The sequence below is a fragment of the Schistocerca piceifrons genome, chromosome 1 (assembly GCF_021461385.2).
Source record: "Schistocerca piceifrons isolate TAMUIC-IGC-003096 chromosome 1, iqSchPice1.1, whole genome shotgun sequence".
Taxonomy (NCBI): Eukaryota; Metazoa; Arthropoda; class Insecta; order Orthoptera; family Acrididae; genus Schistocerca; species Schistocerca piceifrons.
The window spans coordinates 317,005,095-317,024,219 of NC_060138.1; positions in this window are offsets into that span (position 1 = coordinate 317,005,095).

Consider the following 19,125-nt stretch of genomic DNA (forward strand, 5'->3'; position numbering starts at 1 on the left):
CAGTGTTGTTACAAAATTTGTTTATTTGCATAACCGTGTTAAAAGCAAAAAATAAAAAAAAGGTACCGGCTGGGGTGGCCGAGCGGTTCTAGGCGCTACAGTCTGGCACCGCGCGACCGCTACGGTCGCAGGTTCGAATCCTGCCTCCGGCATGGATGTGTGTGATGTCCGTAGGTTAGTTAGGTTTAAGTAGTTCTAAGTTCTAGGGGACTGATGACCTCAGTCCCATAGTGCTCAGAGCCATTTGAACCATTTTGAACAAAAATATAATGGCAACATCACGAACGAATTGTGCGACATAAACGAAAGTTGGTAGGTGTGTTTTTACATCTGAAAAACGTTGTCTACTGAAATTTTGAACTAGTCGCTTAAGAGAGGCGCTGGTAGCGGCGCTATGAGGATAGAAATCAAGTTAGCTTTAAATACACACTATAACGGTCGTGAGCATTAGGTACCTTTGAGATTGAACTTGGTGAGTTTATGCTAGTCAGGAGTCCGATGCAGGTGTCCGGGTTCGACTTCCAGCGCTATTGCAGATTTTCTCCACCCGTGGACTGAATGTTGTGTTGTCATCATCATCATCATCTCATCATCACCGTACCGCAAGTCGGCCAATGTAGCGCCATCTGAAAAAAGACTTGCAACCTGGCGGCGGAATTCAAGTTGGTTCAAATGGCTCTGAGCACTATGGGACTTAACTTCTGAGGTCATAAGTCCCCTAGAACTTAGAACTACTTAAACCTAACCAACCTAAGGACATCACAGACATCCATGCCAGAGGCAGGATTCGAACCTGCGACCGTAGCGGTCGCGCGGTTCCAGACTGTAGCGCCTAGAACCAATCCGGCCGGAATTCCCAGGATGGGACCTCCCGGCCATCTGTGCCACATGATCATTTCACTTTTTATATGCTAGTAGTCTCAAATGCCATTAAGCTGACAAAGACGATATTATCAACAACACACTGAGTTTGACCGAGATCGTGTAATAGGGGTACGAGAAGCTGGATGTTCCTACTCCGGCACTGAAGAAACACTAGGCAGGGATGCTGCCACTGTACGTGATTGCTGGCTGCGGTGGTCACGAGAACGTACGGTGGCAAGAAGATAGAGCTCCGGACGACCACGTACCACTACAGACAGGGGCGACTATATTGTTCGGTATACGGCTATGGCGCATCGTACTGCATCTCCATGGTAGCGTTACGGAATGCCGTCCTAGGGGGCCCGGGTTCGATTCTCAACTGGGTCGGGAATTTTCTCCCCTCAGGGACTGGTGTTGTGTTGTCTCCTTCATCATTTCATCCCCATCTGGCGCGCAGGTCGCCCAATGTGGCGCCGAATTTAATAAGACCTGCACCAAGGCGGCCGAACTTGCCCCGTCAGGGGCCTCACGGCCAATGACGCCAAACGATCATTTCCATTTTACATTTTACCACCACTTGCGGCTTCAATGGTGTCAGTCGGGAGGTCATTGAACGACTGGGTGGAGGTCTGTTGTGTTTCCTGATGAAATCCGGTTCTACCTCGGTGCAGTGATGGCCACGTCTTGATTAGAAGGAGGCCAGTTGAGGGTCTTCAACCAACCTGTATTCGTGCTAGATACATTGGACTTAAACCTAGAGCTAAGGATCCACAGTGCTATTTCGTATGACAGCGGAGCAATCTCGTCGTTATCCAGCGCACCCTGACTGCAAAATTGTACATCAATCTGTTTATTCGATGTGTTTTGCTCCCACTCATGAACGGCATCCCACGGGGTGTTTTCCAAGAGGGTAAGCTCCCCCACACACCGCTTTTGTAGCCCAACGTGTTATACAGAGCGTCGACATGTTGCATTGGCTTGCTCAATGACCAATTCTGTCTCCAGTCCATCGCATATGGGATACCATCGGACGCCAACTGAAACGTCATCCACAAACAGCGTTAACCGTCCCTGTATTGACCGACCAAGTACAACAGGCATGGAACTCCAACCCACAAATTGACATCCGGCATATGTACAACGCAATGGATGAACGTTTGCGCACTTTCATTTAACTTTCTGGCGGTTACACCGGTTATTAATGTATCAGCGTTTCACATTTGTAATGGCTTATCTCACGCTTACATTAACGTGTGATCTTGTAGTGTTAATCAGGTACCTACAAAAATATTTTCACGAAATTTCATTACTCTGCATTAATTATTTTTGGTTCTGTGATTTTTTCTCTCAGTGTAATTTCGACATGCAATAAAATGTGAAAAATACAACTGCCCGCAAAGTTACGTGTTTTGTATGGTACATGTATGTTTTTTCTACCGTAGTGACAAGTAAACATACATTTAGTGATGACAGACTTTGTTTCACTGCTTTAAACCTTATACCTTCCGGGATATACAGACTTTAAATACTAGAATCGGTGAGACAGTTTCAACCATAATGCTGTAATGTCGTAATGCGGTTTGTCTGCACTGTCGTGAAGTCCGCAGGCTTCACGACAGTGCAGACAACGCTTGTTTTATGCATTACCACGGAAACTGGATCCCGTTGCCGTCCTTTAAAGTCCACGCAATATCAGTAGGTGGGAGGTTTAGGGCAGAGGAACAAGTCTACCGTCCCTAACTGTACCTCTAGTTATCATTTCCGTAGAAAAAACACGAAGGCGATCCTCTCTTCTCTGCTGGCTCCCGAGGTGAACAGACGCACATGCACTTGTCTCTTTGATGGCTTCCTCTCAGCCCCTGTGTTTCAACACCTCTGAACTGGCAGCTTTCTCCTGGTGACGCTGCACACCAAACCTGGATACATTTTCATTATGGCAGGACGCCCCAACTTCACCTGTCCGCTGCTGACCGTCCTGAACACCACATACAAGTGTCATTTAAAGAAACTTAGCTGTATTGAAAGTGATGTCTGTTTAGATTTATGGATTGCGTAATCTTGCTCAGCTTGTGAGCCCCTGACACAAGTGCATCCGTGGTTAATTACATTTTTAACAATTAATATATTTTCAAAATAATGGGTAAACTCTCGTAAACTGTACCACTGACGTAACAATACACCGTATGGCGAGAGATGAGCTCTAACAGCTGACAGTGCAGTTCCCAGAACTCAACATGGAAGTGCAATGAGCCAGTGGGCCAGCCACTGGCACGCCCGGGAGCGGTGTGACAAACCCTTCGGCCCAGGGGCAGCCAGGGCTACAAAGCCTAACAATGATGCACGATTCACTTGTTGTCAGCGCCCTAATGAGCGATGTGTTCCTTGATCAATTTTTTTTTTCGTTCGATACCAGTGTTTGCCTCTTTACACAAACACACACAAATACACCGGGTGACCAAAAAGTCAGTTAAAATTTGAAAACTTAATAAACCACAGAATAATGTAGACAGAGAGGTAAAAATTGACACAAATGCTTGGAATGACATGGGGTTTTATTAGAACCACCACATATTGCTAGATGCGTGAAAGATCTCTTGCGGGCGTCGTTTAGTGATGATCGTGTGCTCAGCCGCCACTTTCGTCATGCTTGACCTCCCAGGTCCCCAGACCTCAGGCCGTGCGATTATTGACTTTGGGGTTACCTGAAGTCGCAAGTGTATCGTGATCGACCGACATCTCTAGGGATGCTGAAAGACAACATCCGACGTCAATGCCTCACCACAACTCCGGACATGCTTTACAGTGCTGCGCACAACATTATTCCTCGACTACAGGCATTGTTGAGGGATGATGGTGGACATATTGAGCATTTCCTGTAAAGAACATCATCTTTGCTTTGTCTTACTTTGTTATGCTACTTATTGCTATTCTGATCAGATGAAGCGCCATCTGTCGGACATTTTTTGAACTTTTGTATTTTTTGGTTCTAATAAAACCCCATGTCAGTCCAAGCACGTGTGTCAATTTCTACCTATCTACATTATTCCATGATTTGTTCAGTTTTCAAATTTATACTGACTTTTTGATTACCCGGAATTTCCGACATTAAGAAGTTGTAGCAAAATATACAAATGTTACGTATAAAATATCGAATGAAGAAGATGCCCTTATTTTTCTTCCGGAAGAATCGAAAACCAAAGATTATCGTCGTCTGATTGACCATCTATCGTCACAACTACAGACTACAGTATCTTCGTTGCTGCTGTGCTCATCGTCTGATAAGAGATCAAATTACTTTGTATGAATTCTTCTTTTATGTTCAAATCAAATGGCTGCGAGCAATATGCGACTTAACTTCTGAGGTCATCAGTGGCCTAGAACTTAGAACCAATTAAACCTAACTAACCTAAGGACATCACACACATCCATGCCCGAGGCAGGATTCGAACCTGCGACCGTAGCGGTCGCTCGCCTCCAAACTTTTGCGCCTAGAACCGCGTTGCCACTCCGGCAGGCTTCTTTTATGTCTTCTGCTATATTTTACCTTGTAATCTCTTTCCACACATGGTTTGTGACGTCTTTTAAAACTTCCTGACTTCTTCATGTGAGAGCTTCGTTTACCAGCCTTTCTGTGTCTCGCAACATATAGGTTTTATTTCGCACCGCGACATCTACTTTTATTTCCTTGCAACGGCACCGGTACGGTGAAAGACGTATAACCTTGTGGCCGTAGTTCTATGCTAACGTGTCAGTGGCATACTGTATCTTCTACGGCTTAAATCGCTTCACTAATTCCAGAGGTTCTATTTTTCGCTTATTCTGTTCAAAGCTTATTTATTGCCTTTCAATCTGCTAACTATTTCGTTTTTCCTTGCAGCAGCTGTTGGTCTCTTATTTAATTGTACAGGGTAGTATGACGCGTTACGTATTACGAATACTTTACCGCAACTGACTTTTGGTAGCAGACGAGTAACCAACCAGCCTTTAAATGTATCTGCGTCCATTTCCTCGTGGTAATAGCCAGCTTTTTTTTATTGAAACATAATCAAGCAGAAAACTGTTCATAGAGCAAGCATGAACATTAATTTGTCGCAGATGGCACATTCATAGTTACATGGCAGGTGTTGTCTGCCCATGCGACGTGCCTGACCCTTGGTTATCACTGTTTCGTCAGTCCGTATTACACTCTCCGAAGTCGCAGTTAGCAACTCATGAAGGAAATGACATCTCCTTGCAAAAGTGCCTCCTCATTCCATTAGTATATTTTTGGGAAATTTTGCCACCAGAAACAAATTTTCTTTTTAAACCATGGAGAGACCTGTCGTTGTGCCTGAGAACAAACTACTGTCCGACAGTGATGTCATCAAACAATGATAGGGCTCCCAGCTGGATTGGCAGCCTCTTTATCATTTGTGACCGTCTTCATTGTCGATGTAGAGATGTTCAGTGCTGCTGCCCTGTCAATCACTTTAGTCTCTGCTGTCAAAAACCCACAGTTGTCCCTTTCGCTTTCAAAGTAAACATGTAATATGTTCATAAATTCGAATGCTTGAGATTTCAGGATAGCTCCTTTTCCAAAAGTTTTCTGTTCTGCGCTACAGAAACTCATTTTCCACACATACGGACATAAATTAACTGAATTAGTGGACTCCACATGTACACACGAAACCTGAACGAAACATGCGGCTCCAGTGGCAGAAAGCAGGAGCCGCCTAGCACAACGGCAACACTGGGACATTGCCACGGTAACCTGAAACAAAATTTCGCGATCTTATTGGCCGTCGTAGACGCGCAAAGCACGTGCACTAAGTCCATTTTAATTGGTCAGAGCAGTTCTCTCGCTGTACGAAGTGTACCAAACTACCTGCATTATGATGTCACCTCTTCGACGCAATGCGTATTACCTGTTTCATATGACCAGTTTGACTATTGATAATTCTGATGGTTTATTTTGGGGGCGAAGGAAGTAAAAAGTTTTAGTCAAGCTATGTGTCTGAATAGTTGCAGGTAAGTAAAATCTGTTGTTTATACAGCATATAACTACATTTATTGAGTGATAATATAACGTAGAAACATTTAAAATTGCCCTAGTGTCTGTGCAGTAAAAAAGAAGTTTCAAAGTATGGAGACATCTTATAAACTTGATCAGTGCATAATGATTAATATACATGTTTTAATAATTGATTTTTATCTGATAGTTATCTTGCTATACGTGACGTCAACTGGAACTGTATAAACATAGGAGGCCTATTTATTGGTTACGTTTCGAAGACTGAATTTGCACATTTTATTATGTCATGTCATTTACCGCGAAACAAAACAGATTATGTTAAATCTATAATTAAGTTTTCAAATATTTACACTCCATGCGCTATATAATTTTATTGAAATATGTTGTGTGTCACTTGGCTGTCATGTAATTGGAGAAAGTCTGGAGACCACATTTATCGTTTCTTAGCCGAAATAAGAACGTGGTTCTTTACTAATTAGGGCCCCAAGGACGAACTGGTTGGCTGTATTCTACTAGCTGAAACCCACATTTTTGGGTATTCTCGAGCTGGCTTGTGAAGGCTATCGTAAACTCTGTAAATAACATGGTTGTCGCTTTTTGACTATAAAAATTATTTATTTTCGAATCCCAAAATTGCAATATCGTTGATGTTTCCGTTATCAACTAGAGGTAATGAGGCCTTGGCGTTGTTAAAACCTAAAAAAAAAAAGATATGATTAGACATAGAAGCTGGTTTCATCACATTATGTTTCTGAAAAACACTTACGTGCCTGTATCGTACTCCTTAAATTGCACTGTAAATGTGTTGCTCGTATTCTGCTTAATTTTTGATCTCATCCGTAGTACACTATTTGGTGGTGCCAATGATTTTGTATTTGTTTTTATTTCAGATAAAACAGAAGCTGATTTTGTCGCATTGTGTTCCGTGGACTCATGTCTATTTGTTACTACTTACGAATCCATGTGTGAATAGCTCGATTTGAATGCATGATAAGTATATTGCTCGTATTATATGCTATTTTTGTTCTTTTCCGTTCTTCATGCTTCCCGGCATGTAATAGAAAATCCAGAATTTGCAGTGAAATGAGAGCACGATTCTTGTATTCTGATTCTATTAAAAGGTATTATTTGTTGCATCTGTTAATAACATGTGAACATATCTGCATACTTAGTGTTACATTTTCAGCATTTGCAAGGAAGAATGCTCTAGTCACTCAGATTACAGAGCATACTCGCCTACATCTACATCCTTACTCCGCAAATCACTGTTAATTGCATGGCATTTAGAGGCAAGAAGCAATTCCACTCAAAAGAGAATTACATACTCATTTCGTCACAAGACGTAATAAAGTTGAATACCAAGTCTGTCAAAAGCTACTAACATGGAGTTCTCCAGTAAATGTGAGGAAATAGGGAAAATGGACACAAAAAAAATAAAGCAGAGTGAAAACAACGTACTAACAATGAGTTCTCCATTGAAAATGAGGAAATACGGAAAACGGAGCGTATAAAAATAAAGTAGAATAAAATAATATAATTACAATAGAGTTAAATCGAATACTTTAAACGCTCCTTTCTCATGAAACGTGGACTTTGGGAAAACCGGAACAGAAGAGAATCGAAGCATTTGAAATGTGGCGTTACAGATGAATATTAAAAATTACGTGCACTGATAAGATAAGGCACGAGGACGTTTAGCGCACAATCGGAGACGAAAGGAGAATGTTGGAAACAGTGACAAGGAGAAGGGACAGGACGATAGGACGTCTGTTAAGATATCAGGGAATGACTTACATGATACCAGAGGGAACTCTAGAGAGAAGAAACTGTAGAGGAAGACAGAGACAGAAGTACATCCGGAAAATAATTGAGGACTTAGGTTGCACAGCAGAGGAATTCGTGATGGGTCGCATTAAACCAATCAAAAGACTGATGACTCAAAAATAAAAAAGTAAAAAGCTGCTTTAAACATGAATTAGTAAGCGGTAACAAGTATACATAGGCCCTTGCAACACCACGTAATGAAAGCAGTCTCTGTTTCATATGAAACAATCGCATTTGGAATAAGTAACTCCTTATAATATTACAGATACGACCAGAAATCACACAGAATGCGAGCAACATACTAACAATGCAAATCAGAGTTCAGTACATACAACCATCTAATCACACAGACACTGCGATGAAACCAACGTCTATATACCATTAAGAGACAATAAGTATGGAAAACTTCAATTCATCCAACAAGAAACGAGAATATAGAGAACACAAAATTGCAGCACTGCGAGTGTGTTACAGGAAGTCTTCATATGAGTTTCACCGACTAGTCTCAGCGCCCAGAGTCATTGTTCAGATCATGCGTTGCCTAACTATCAGGCTGTATTTTTAAAGTCAATAGCAGTTTATTACTACCAAACAGGTGACAAGTGGCTTCGCACAAACCCTGACGGCAGTGTTGGTCAGACGAAGATTTTTCAGCTGCAGAAGAGGACTGCGACTGTGCTGAACGTCACCACCGGTTTCTTCATATATGAAATTTGTGTACTGGAACTACATAATTCCACACAATTTCAACATTCGAACTCTGCAGCGACTAAACGTAATACAAAACCAGAAGCTACATATGAGAAAGGAGAAATGAGTGAACAGATAAGCCAATAACACCTAAATTATGCATTCCTGAGTCTTTCAACTCTTTCAAGAAAACTTTTCGTAGGTGGATATCAGTTGGCCGACAAGATATCATCACTGTACCAACTCTGCTAAACAGGGAAAGAAGCACAGCAACATAATCTGCTGTTAAGATCATCGGTCCTTGCAAGAGACTCACCCATGACAAGGAATCATAGAAAAACAACAGTAGGCTTAATAAAACTAAAACTGCCAAAACAAAAAGTGGCAATCGTCTTCAAGTTGCCTAGGCAAGATCTGCGAAGTTGACCAGATGGAAGAAATAAGTGCTTGAATTGTAGCGTACGGTTTCATAACTTGTGTGCAAAACCAAGTGAAAAGAAAAGTGTATTTTATTGAGACAGCTGCCAATTTGAATGAGATGTTAACGTTAAAACTGTTGTTGTTGTTGTGGTCTTCAGTCCTGAGACTGCTTTGATGCAGCTCTCCATGCTAATCTATCCTGTGCAAGCTCCTTCATCTCCCAGTACCTACTGCAACCTACATCCTTCTGAATCTGCTTAGTGTATTCATCTCTTGGTCTCCCTCTACGATTTTTACCATCCACACTGCCCTCCAATGCTAAATTTGTGATCCCTTGATGCCTCAGGACATGTCCTACCTGCCGATCCCTTCTTCTAGTCAAGTTGTGCCACAAACTTCTCTTCTCCCCAATCCTATTCAATACGTCCTCATTAGTTGCGTGATCTACACACCTAATCTTCAACATTCTTCTGTAGCACCACATTTCGTTAGCTTCTATTCTCTTCTTGTCCAAACTATTTATTGTCCATATTTCACTTCCGTACATGGCTACACTCCATACAAATACTTTCACAAACGACTTCCTGACACTTAAATCTATACTCGATGTTAACAAATTTCTCTTCTTCAGAAACGCTTTCCTTCCAATTGCCAGTCTACAATTTATATCCTCTCTACTTCGACCATCATCAGTTATTTTGCTCCCCAAATAGCAAAACTCCTTTACTACTTTAAGTGTCTCATTTCCTAATCTAATTCCCTCAGCATCTCCTAACTTAATTCGACTACATTCCATTATCCTTGTTTTGCTTTTATATCCTCCTTTCAAGACACTGTCCATTCCGTTCAACTGCTCTTCCAAGTCCTTTGCTGTCTCTGACAGAATTACAATGTCATCGGCGAACCTCAAAGTTTTTATTTCTTCTCCATGGATTTTAATACCCACTCCGAATTTTTCTTTTGTTTCCTTTACTGCTTGCTCAATATACAGATTGAATAACATCGGGGAGAGGCTACAACACTGTCTCACTCCCTTCCCAACCACTGCTTCCCTTTCATGCCCCTCGACTCTTATAACTGCCATTTGGTTTCTGTACAAATTGTAAATAGCCTTTCGCTCCCTCTATTTTACCCCTGCCACCTTTAGAATTTGAAAGAGAGTATTCCAGTCAACATTGTTAAAAGCTTTCTCTAAGTCTACAAACGCTAGAAACGTAGGTTTGCCTTTACTTAATCTTTCTTCTAAGATAAGTCGTAAGGTCAGTATTGCCTCACGTGTTCCAACATTTCTACGGAATCCAAACTGATCTTCCCCGAGGTCGGCTTCTATCAGTGTATCCATTCGTCTGTAAATAATTCGGGTTAGTATTTTGCAGCTGTGACTTATTAAACTGATAGTTCGGTAATTTTCACATCTGTCAACACCTGCTTTATTTAGGATTGGAATTATTATATTCTTCATGAAGTCTGAGGGTATTTCCCCTGTCTCGTACATCTTGCTCACCAGATTGAAGAGTTTTGTCAGGACAGGCTCTCCCAAGGCTGTCAGTAGTTCTAATGGAATGTTGTCTACTCCCGGGGCCTTGTTTCGACTTAGGTCTTTCAGTGCTCTGTCAAACTCTTCACGCAGTATCGTATCTCCCATTTCATCTTCATCTACATCCTCTTCCATTTCCATAATATTGTCCTCAAGTACATCGCCCTTGTATAGACCCTCTACATACTCCATCCACCTTTCTGCTTTTCCCTCTTTGCTTAGAACCGGGTTTCCATCTGAGCTCTTGATATTCATACAAGTAATTCTCTTTTCTCCAAAGGTCTCTTTAATTTTCCTGTAGGCAGTATCTATCTTACCTCTGGTGAAATAAGCCTCCACATCCTTCACTGTAAATTCAGCAGTAATTCAGTATTTTAGGTAATGAATACCAATTAAAGCTTCAAATTCGTTCGCTACTGACTTAAAAATTAAAGTAAATATTGGTTATGTTCACTAAATTTCTATATTTATTGCTACAATTGAGAAAACCTTCAGTGGTACAATTTATAATAACAGTGGTACAATTTAGAAGATAAGCAGAACTTCTAAATTGTACTTCTTTACATTACTCCCCCTATTGTGCAATATCTTTTAAACTAAAGAAAATTCGTATTCTAAATTTTCGGAATAGGTGTGTTGTTCAGACCTAACCTTCCACATAGATAATCGGCAACAGTGTCTGTTGGCCTGTTACCCACAAGAAACTTTTTCTGCAAGTGGGTCGTGAAATACCAGAATGGTGACCATATAAGGGCTTTTATTGGAGGTAGATATCTCTTACCTTTCCCTGGATGCAGCTATTTCACGTCTGGTATCTAGATGGTAATTACAGATAAGCAGTGGACTTCACTCCGCGATGTAAGACCAATGAGTCTATACGACTCATGAAGGGCGATATCCACTTGTTTAGCACGAGGAGAACTGTACCAAGCAGGGTTACCATATTCACATGCAGCGTAACACGAAGATACAGCTGTCGTTGTAACTGTCTTGCTGCTGCATCCTAGGATGTTTCCGTAATGTTGTTTCTCCCGCATACGTTTTGTTTTACACTCAGACAAGGCAATCCGAGAGTCAGTGTACGGTCAAAGGTGACCTCATACAATGCAGTGTACTCGTAATTTTGATTTCAGAGAGTGATGTCCGCTTAGTGAAAATATTTCGCGACGATGGCATCATTTACTGTCGAGCAAGGTTTATTGGCTTAGGAAGGGGAATACACAACTAGACAACTGCCTTATGTAGTTCCGCGTGCTCACTGGCGTATCGGCCGCGCGGTATTAACCGAGCGGTCTCACGCGCTGCAGTCATGGACTGTGTGGCTGGCCCCGGCGGAGGTTCTAGTCCTCCCTCGGCCATGGGAGTGTGTGTTTGTCCTTAGGATAATTTAGGTTAAGTAGTGTGCAAGCTTGGGGACTGATGACCTTAGCAGTTAAGTTCCATAATATTTCACACACGTTTTTGGACTGGCGTATCGATAACAGTCGAGCAGCACATGATTTAGATGTATCTCTCCCGAAGGAAAACTTTTCGCAATACGCCGCAATTAAGACTTTTATACTGAGAAGGGGAGCGACCGTGCCTGTTTCGCATTGAGGCTACCTACGAACGGTTTTCTGATAGAGCGGTATAGTGCGAGGTGCCAGTATTTCAGGTTGCTACAAATCGGCGAGGGAAATGCCGTTGTGAGTAAGTGCATTTAAATCGTAATCCAATAATTCTGCGGTGATAAGAGGCAGGTAGGTGGTTATGAGCAAGGAATAATTTTGAACAGGGTTGTAGCAGAAAGTTTATTTAGCTTCATCATTTAACAAAATAACAAATATACTGTTTCTTGAAAAACGTTACAACATTTGATGATAAAAGAACTTTTACTCAGTTCAGTAATTAGGCACTCTCTGAGAGACAAACAAAAATGAAACCTTTAACACACAGCATTAATTAAACAATATTCTGCTTCAGGGCAATAAGACATGCTTTTGATTCACTGGTGTTAACGTAAGTCCACTGGAGACTCACAATAGTAAAAACAGTTACTAGTCAGAAAAATAACACACAATTATGACAGAGAGAAACAAACACAATTAATAAGGAGGGTTTAGATGGATAGAACACCATTGTAAACAAGCCAAGAAGATAATGAAAGTGTACTGTGAAATCTTAAGCGCTGAAGAATTTCTTTTCTACCTCGGCATTCTCGAATTTATCATATAACTAAACAACCACAAACAGTGGTTATAAAAAGTTCCCAGATGAGGTAATAAGAAAATAAGGAATCGTATTGACCCATTATCATTACATCCAGAAGCAGACAAGATGAATGTCATCACTCACAATGAATGATATTGATAAAAGAGGCACATGAAATTTTAAACATGGCAAATGGTTCAAATGGCTCTGAGCACTATGGGACTCAACTGCTGAGGTCATTAGTCCCCTAGAACTTAGAACTAGTTAAACCTAACTAACCTAAGGACATCACAAACATCCATGCCCGAGGCAGGATTCGAACCTGCGACCGTAGCGGTCTTGCGGTTCCAGACTGCAGCGCCTTTAACTAAACATGGCAAGTAGCAATAAGTCAATGTTCAGTGTTAGTTTTCCGATGAGATCCCAAGAGGCAATTTTAACATAACTTTATGACACAATAATTTTCTCTCTGTTTGTCCTGGAGTAACGTCTCCATAGCCGTTGATATCGTGTGCCAAACTTCATTCGCGTGCTTCTTAAGGGGCTGCTCACTTTGAACAGCCATGCTTGGACTACAGGAAACACACTGGAAGTAGAGGGTACAGACAGAAGATTCCAACTCGGCCCAAACGTGGAATCGTATGGCAGCGTAGCGCCTCTAGCTCACCACAGGTTAAATGTCCGAGCTAACTCCCTCACACTGACAGCATTCGCGAGCGCGAACGATCCATTGAAGTCGACGTAGCTTCAGCTTCCCCAGTGGGCGCGGATGGTAAGCAGATTCTTGGAAGTTAAGGAAAGACACAGTTAAATACGATCTATTCCGTGGCTTCTCACTGGCCACATAGTTCTACGATTCTGTAAGAGGACGTATGATTAATGCCCAAGGAGCTTTAAGACGTTAACAGAGCTTCACTAGTTAAGTTGGTGAAGCATCAGGCAATTCATCTTAAAAAACTTTTTAAGTACAAGAGCATATGCCTAAATGACTTTAAGAGGGCCGTGTAAAACCTAATTTTCTGTTACCTGAATGGGATTTGAAACGCCCTCATCTCATACACGAGTCCGCCGTCTTTAACGTTATGATGCCTGACTAGGCCAGTGTTAAGGATATCCACTTGACGTGACACGATTTACAGAAGATAACAGTAACAAATGTGTTGAAAATAACGTCTCCCTCACTCTGCGTTTATAGCATCAGAGTAACAAATGACTACATAAAGTTCTCGGCTGTGATACGAAACGGCCGTCCATAAAACTGTAGTGCCTGTTAACGCGACGAACTGTCTGTTATGGCTGCAGTAAACAGCGAGCTTTGCGAGGGAATCACTCATAGGAGGAAAGACCACTTGTGCTGGGTTGTCTGTCATAGGGTAGCTGACACGTTAATCACATATTCTAAAATTAGCTAATGGTCAGCAACGATTTTACGTACACTTTTTAGAAATGTAACAAAATGGTTCAAATGGCTCTGAGCACTATGGGACGTAACTACTGTGGTCATCAGTCCCCTAGAACTTAGAACTACTTAAACCTAACTAACCTAAGGACATCACACACATCCATGCCCGAGGCAGGATTCGAACCTGCGACCGTAGCAGTCGCGCGGTTCCGGACTGCGCGCCTAGAACCGCTAGACCACCGCGGCCGGCAGAAATGTAACAGTCATCAACTGATGTTTATTGGACAAACTGTGTTTATGTAATTATATCACTTGGCACAAATCGCATACGATGATTGTGGATGTATGAAAGATGTCTGCAGAACATCCATGCACATCAACCTATTTGTAGACCCCTGCAGACGTCTTTTTATTACCTTATTGTTGTCTAATTAATAGCAAATCGAACATTTTTTACTTTGTATATATCTGAAGCGTTATCTAGTGTGCCACAATTCTGTTACAACGCTTGGGGAAATGCATGATAAACACTGTACTGTCTTACAATGTATTCATTCACAACCGGTTTCGATCATGGATCATCTTTGCAGTGCTGTCACAAAAATGGAAACAAAGTGAGAACAGTGAATATCGACACGGATTAATTTTCACGAGATTTGTTTCTCTGAAAAATTAAGTGTACTTACGATATATATCTATTGTGACGACTACATATGTCATACACGCTATTTAACCAGAAAGATATACATTATAGCTGATTTTCAAAAATCAGAAAACCTCCGTAATACCGGCTGAAGCAGGCAGAAAACATTGAAGACGTGGAACAACAGTAAGTGCACAGCACCATGTCTCAGGCACAACAGCACCTGTCAAGTTAAGACACAAGTGTTGATCAGAGAAGCTAGAAGCGAAAGTCAAACACAAGGTCAAAGATCAAGGTCAAAGAAAAAGTTCCAAAATATATATACGCTGTACTACAGTCCCAGAGAGGTATATGCTCCAAAATTGCAATAAAAGAAATACGATAAAAGCAGATAACAATGTATAACTTTTTTCCCTCTCTGTAGGCTTTTTTTTCTCTTCCCTCTTATTTTTATTTTTTTCCTTTAATTTTATTTATTTATTCCCAATTTTTCTTTCTCAGTTCGTTTCAATACAATATAAAGTAATACAATAGTCCCATGATGACATCATAATGTTACATGATAGAATGTGACATGATAAGAATAAACCAATAACTTGGAGAAAACTACCGCAAAAGAAAATACACAGTCAGTTCCAATAATATACAATACTGGAATGTCACATGATACTACAGTGTCACATGAAATAGTAAGACCTCTCTCAACACTTGTTTGTTAACTTACAAGGTGTTGTAGTGACAGAGCAATGGTGAGATGCACTTACTCCTGTTCGATGTTTTCATGTTTTCAGTAGTTTCTGCTTGCTTAAGCCGATATTAGGACATTATGTATCTTTTTCTGCAAGTCAGCTATGGAGCATACTATTCTGATTAAACAGCATTGTATGGCATGTGAAGTTGTCAAAATATATATTTTTCGTAAGTACACTTAATTTTTCTCACAAATAAATTTCATGAATATTTAATCTGTCTTGATATTCACAGTTTTCACTTTCTTTCCATTTTTGTGCCAGCACTCTGACAATGATCCATGATCAAAACCAGTTGTGCATAAATATACTGTAAGAAAGCGCAGAGTGTATCATGCATTTCTCCGAGTATCTCGATGGCTTTGAGAGTCGCATGAAACAATTATTTCATCCATTACTATGACTACAGTGTACACTAGCCCGCCCGGTTTGCCGTGCGGTCTAACGCACGTCTTTCCGGATTGGGAAGGAGCGCCTGGTCCCCGGCATGAATCCACCCGGCGGACTTGTGTCGAAGTCCGGTGAGCCGACCAGTTTGTGGATGGTTTTTAGGCGGTTTTCCATCTGCCTCGGCGAATACGGGCTGGTTCACCTTATTCCGCCTCAGCTACACTTTGTTGGCGATTGCTCTGCAGACAAGTTCTCCACGTACATCTATACCACCATTACTCTGCCACGCAAACATAGGGGCTGGACTCGTCTGGTGTGAGACGTTCCCTGGCGGGGCGGTGGCCAAACCGCATAATAACCCTGAAAGAGTGATTCGGTGTTCACCGGCGGAGTGGTGAAGTGGACTGCGGTAGTCGTCGTAGGGTTGTTGGCCACTGCGGCTGTGGCGGGGACGGAGCCTCTCCGTGGTTTCTAGGCCTCCGGTTACCATACAATACAATACAATACAATACAGTGTATACTTATGTAAGTAGTAACATACAGTACTAGCCGTTAAAATTAAAACAACATGAAGATAGGTATGCAGCAACTGTCAGATAAGCGTGAATTGCCAAATGCTTGCATATGAAAATAATCACGATTTCAATGGAATTGCTTCAAGCAGGTTACGGGGTTAATTTCTCATTCTCTCTTAATGTCACTTGTTTGTGAGAATAGCCCGTAATACCTTATGTAAGAAGGAGAAGTATCTGTCGACACATGTCGCAGTTCTGTAGTAGCATCTTCGAGACTGAGTATGGGACGAGACAGCCCGGAAGTTAAACTCAGGGCTTCTCGGGAAGACTCTTTTGAGGGCTTTGGTGGAGAGAGGACGACTTCGTCTACTGACATCGGTAGTTAATATATGGTCGCACCGTCCACCAATACTTAAGTTATGGCTTTTGGCTTTTGGGTACTTGTGTCTGCTTCGCCTGCATTTTATTACTTTGCTTTCTTGTCGAGAACTATTGCAAAGGTTCCACAAGACCTCGGTTACCTTTTTGGTGAGTGTTCCTCCACAAAATAGGGCAGGTATTTCAAAGTGATCATATTTTACAACATCTGGACAAAGGGAAAGGCAACAGGAAAAAGTTTTCATTGAATGACCATTTTAACAATGAAAATATCAGGTCTAATTAAGGAGAAAAATAGAGTTTTTTTTCCCTTTTAGACGTTGTTTAGAAATCCTGAGAATTCCTTATGAAGCAAAAATTCTCTATTGAAAAGTAAGGAAATAGGTAATTTTGTGTTAGATGGATAGGTACTTAGGAAACCCGGACTTTTTTTTTTTTTTTTTTTTTTTTTTTGACCATCGGTCTTCTTACTGGCTTAATGCGGCCCGCCACGAATTCCTCTCTTGTGATAATTTGGGATACAGAAAACACGCTCATACCGGTAGATACCTTCACAAAAATTATGATTACCATCCAAGGTAAAAAAGAGGAGTGATCACAACGTCGGTAGATCCGCTTAAAAGAATCTATGAACCACAACGCTGTTCTCAGAAAAAAAGGTCCACTCTGACAAAAAGGTAAATGAGTCACTAGAACATAAATGATCTGGAACTTCTAGTGCAAGAGAACCAGTTACCGGGAACGTTTTCCTGTCATTCTAAATTTCGGTCCGCATCAGCAGAGTGCTAAAAAACTGCGGTACCCACATTGTGTTAGAACGAGTGAGAACGGTGCGAGAATTTCCAAACACTGCAAAGAAGCTACCGTCGCCACTCGCCACTAGAGGAACGTGTACAATCCGTTGCACAAGCTATCAAATGTATACAGGAAATACAAAAAGGAAAATCAACACTCGACTTCGGGAACACACGAAGAATTGGCGTTTGGGAGACGTGGATACGCTGGCAAGAGCAGATCTTCCACTGGGACGAGGGGACCACCAAATTCGCAGCTCTGATACTGTTATTTTACCAAGCTCCAATCATTAGCATGCTAGGATCGATAGAGAAATTGTTCAAATGGCCCTGAGCACTATGGGACTTAACATCTGACGTCATGAGTCCCCTATAACTTAGAACTTCTTAAACCCAACCAACCTAAGGACATCACACACATCCTTTCCCGAGGCAGGATTCGAACTTGCGACCGTAGCGGTCTCGCGGTTCCAGACTGAAGCACCTAGAACCGCTCTGCCACACCGGCCGACGATCGATAGAGAGGTGACATAAGAACAAAATAACTTTAACAGAAAAGAAGAAGGATTGTAACTGAACAAACTGTGGGCCTGAGTCCTAAGTAATTCTAACAATGATAGCTCTCTACTGTATAATCTCCACTACACACGTCTGTGCGGCTCTGCGATATTAGGCAGCGGTCGGATGGTGCCGCGACCCGACCGTTGCATGGATCTAGTTGTATCTGGAGTGATCGCAACAGTAGTTCGTAGACTAGGAAACAAGAAGCAGATCAGGGTAGCTCGACATAATACGTAATATAGCTAGACAATACTATAACTGAATAATCAAACTCATTTACTCATCTTTTGAAAAGCAGTCACGTGGAACGTAACAAGCATTTCCTATGTCTGAAGTAAGTCTTTGTCAGCTCAAGGGTAAACTACCTTTGTAGCTGCGCTGATTTACGCACACTTAACTATGACAATGGCAGCCCCTGTCCCCTGGAGCTGAGTTGTCGAACTGAGCAGACGATTTGCGCTCACGAACTGGCTCCCGAGTGCTGTCATCGGGATCCTTTATGGGCCACAAAGGCCGCTGGTGCCATGCAGTCAGAGCGGGAAGATGCGGCACCTAATATGCGTATATTGCCACACTGTCGCCACCCCTTGGGGTCCTCAAATATTGACGTTCGCGCTGGCGATCTTCTGACTGCCAGGGCAGGCAAGAGTGGTGTCTTTTGGTGACACTGTAGAAACGCAGTTCGGTTTTATGAGCTTGCTTGACTTTTAAACTGCTGTTTCCGACTCTATAGTCTCTGATGATGTCTCCAGCGACAGAAGGCGAAATGTTAAGCACAGGAATACTCTTTGGAGTATTAGGCCAAGGAAGCAGCAGTGCGTTTTGTTTCCGTGGGTTGCCTACATCAGGGGAAGTATGCTCTCAAGGGCAAACCTGCTGTTCTTTTGATTGACAGGTTATACCCTCCTGGAAATAATCCTTCCTTTTTATTCACCGGTCGTCAATCTATTGTTCCCACCCTCCCCCTCCCTCTTCTCCCCCAAACCCTCATGAAACCCCTCCCCCTCCCCCTCACTGATACTGGTACATTTTCAGACCTGAGTTATTCGAATAGCCCCCTCTCACTCATATCAGTTTGATTGACTACTTAATTAAACTGATCAATTATTTTTCCCCTCTGGTAAAATCTCCAACCCTCTCCTCGCCTCTCCCCCTCA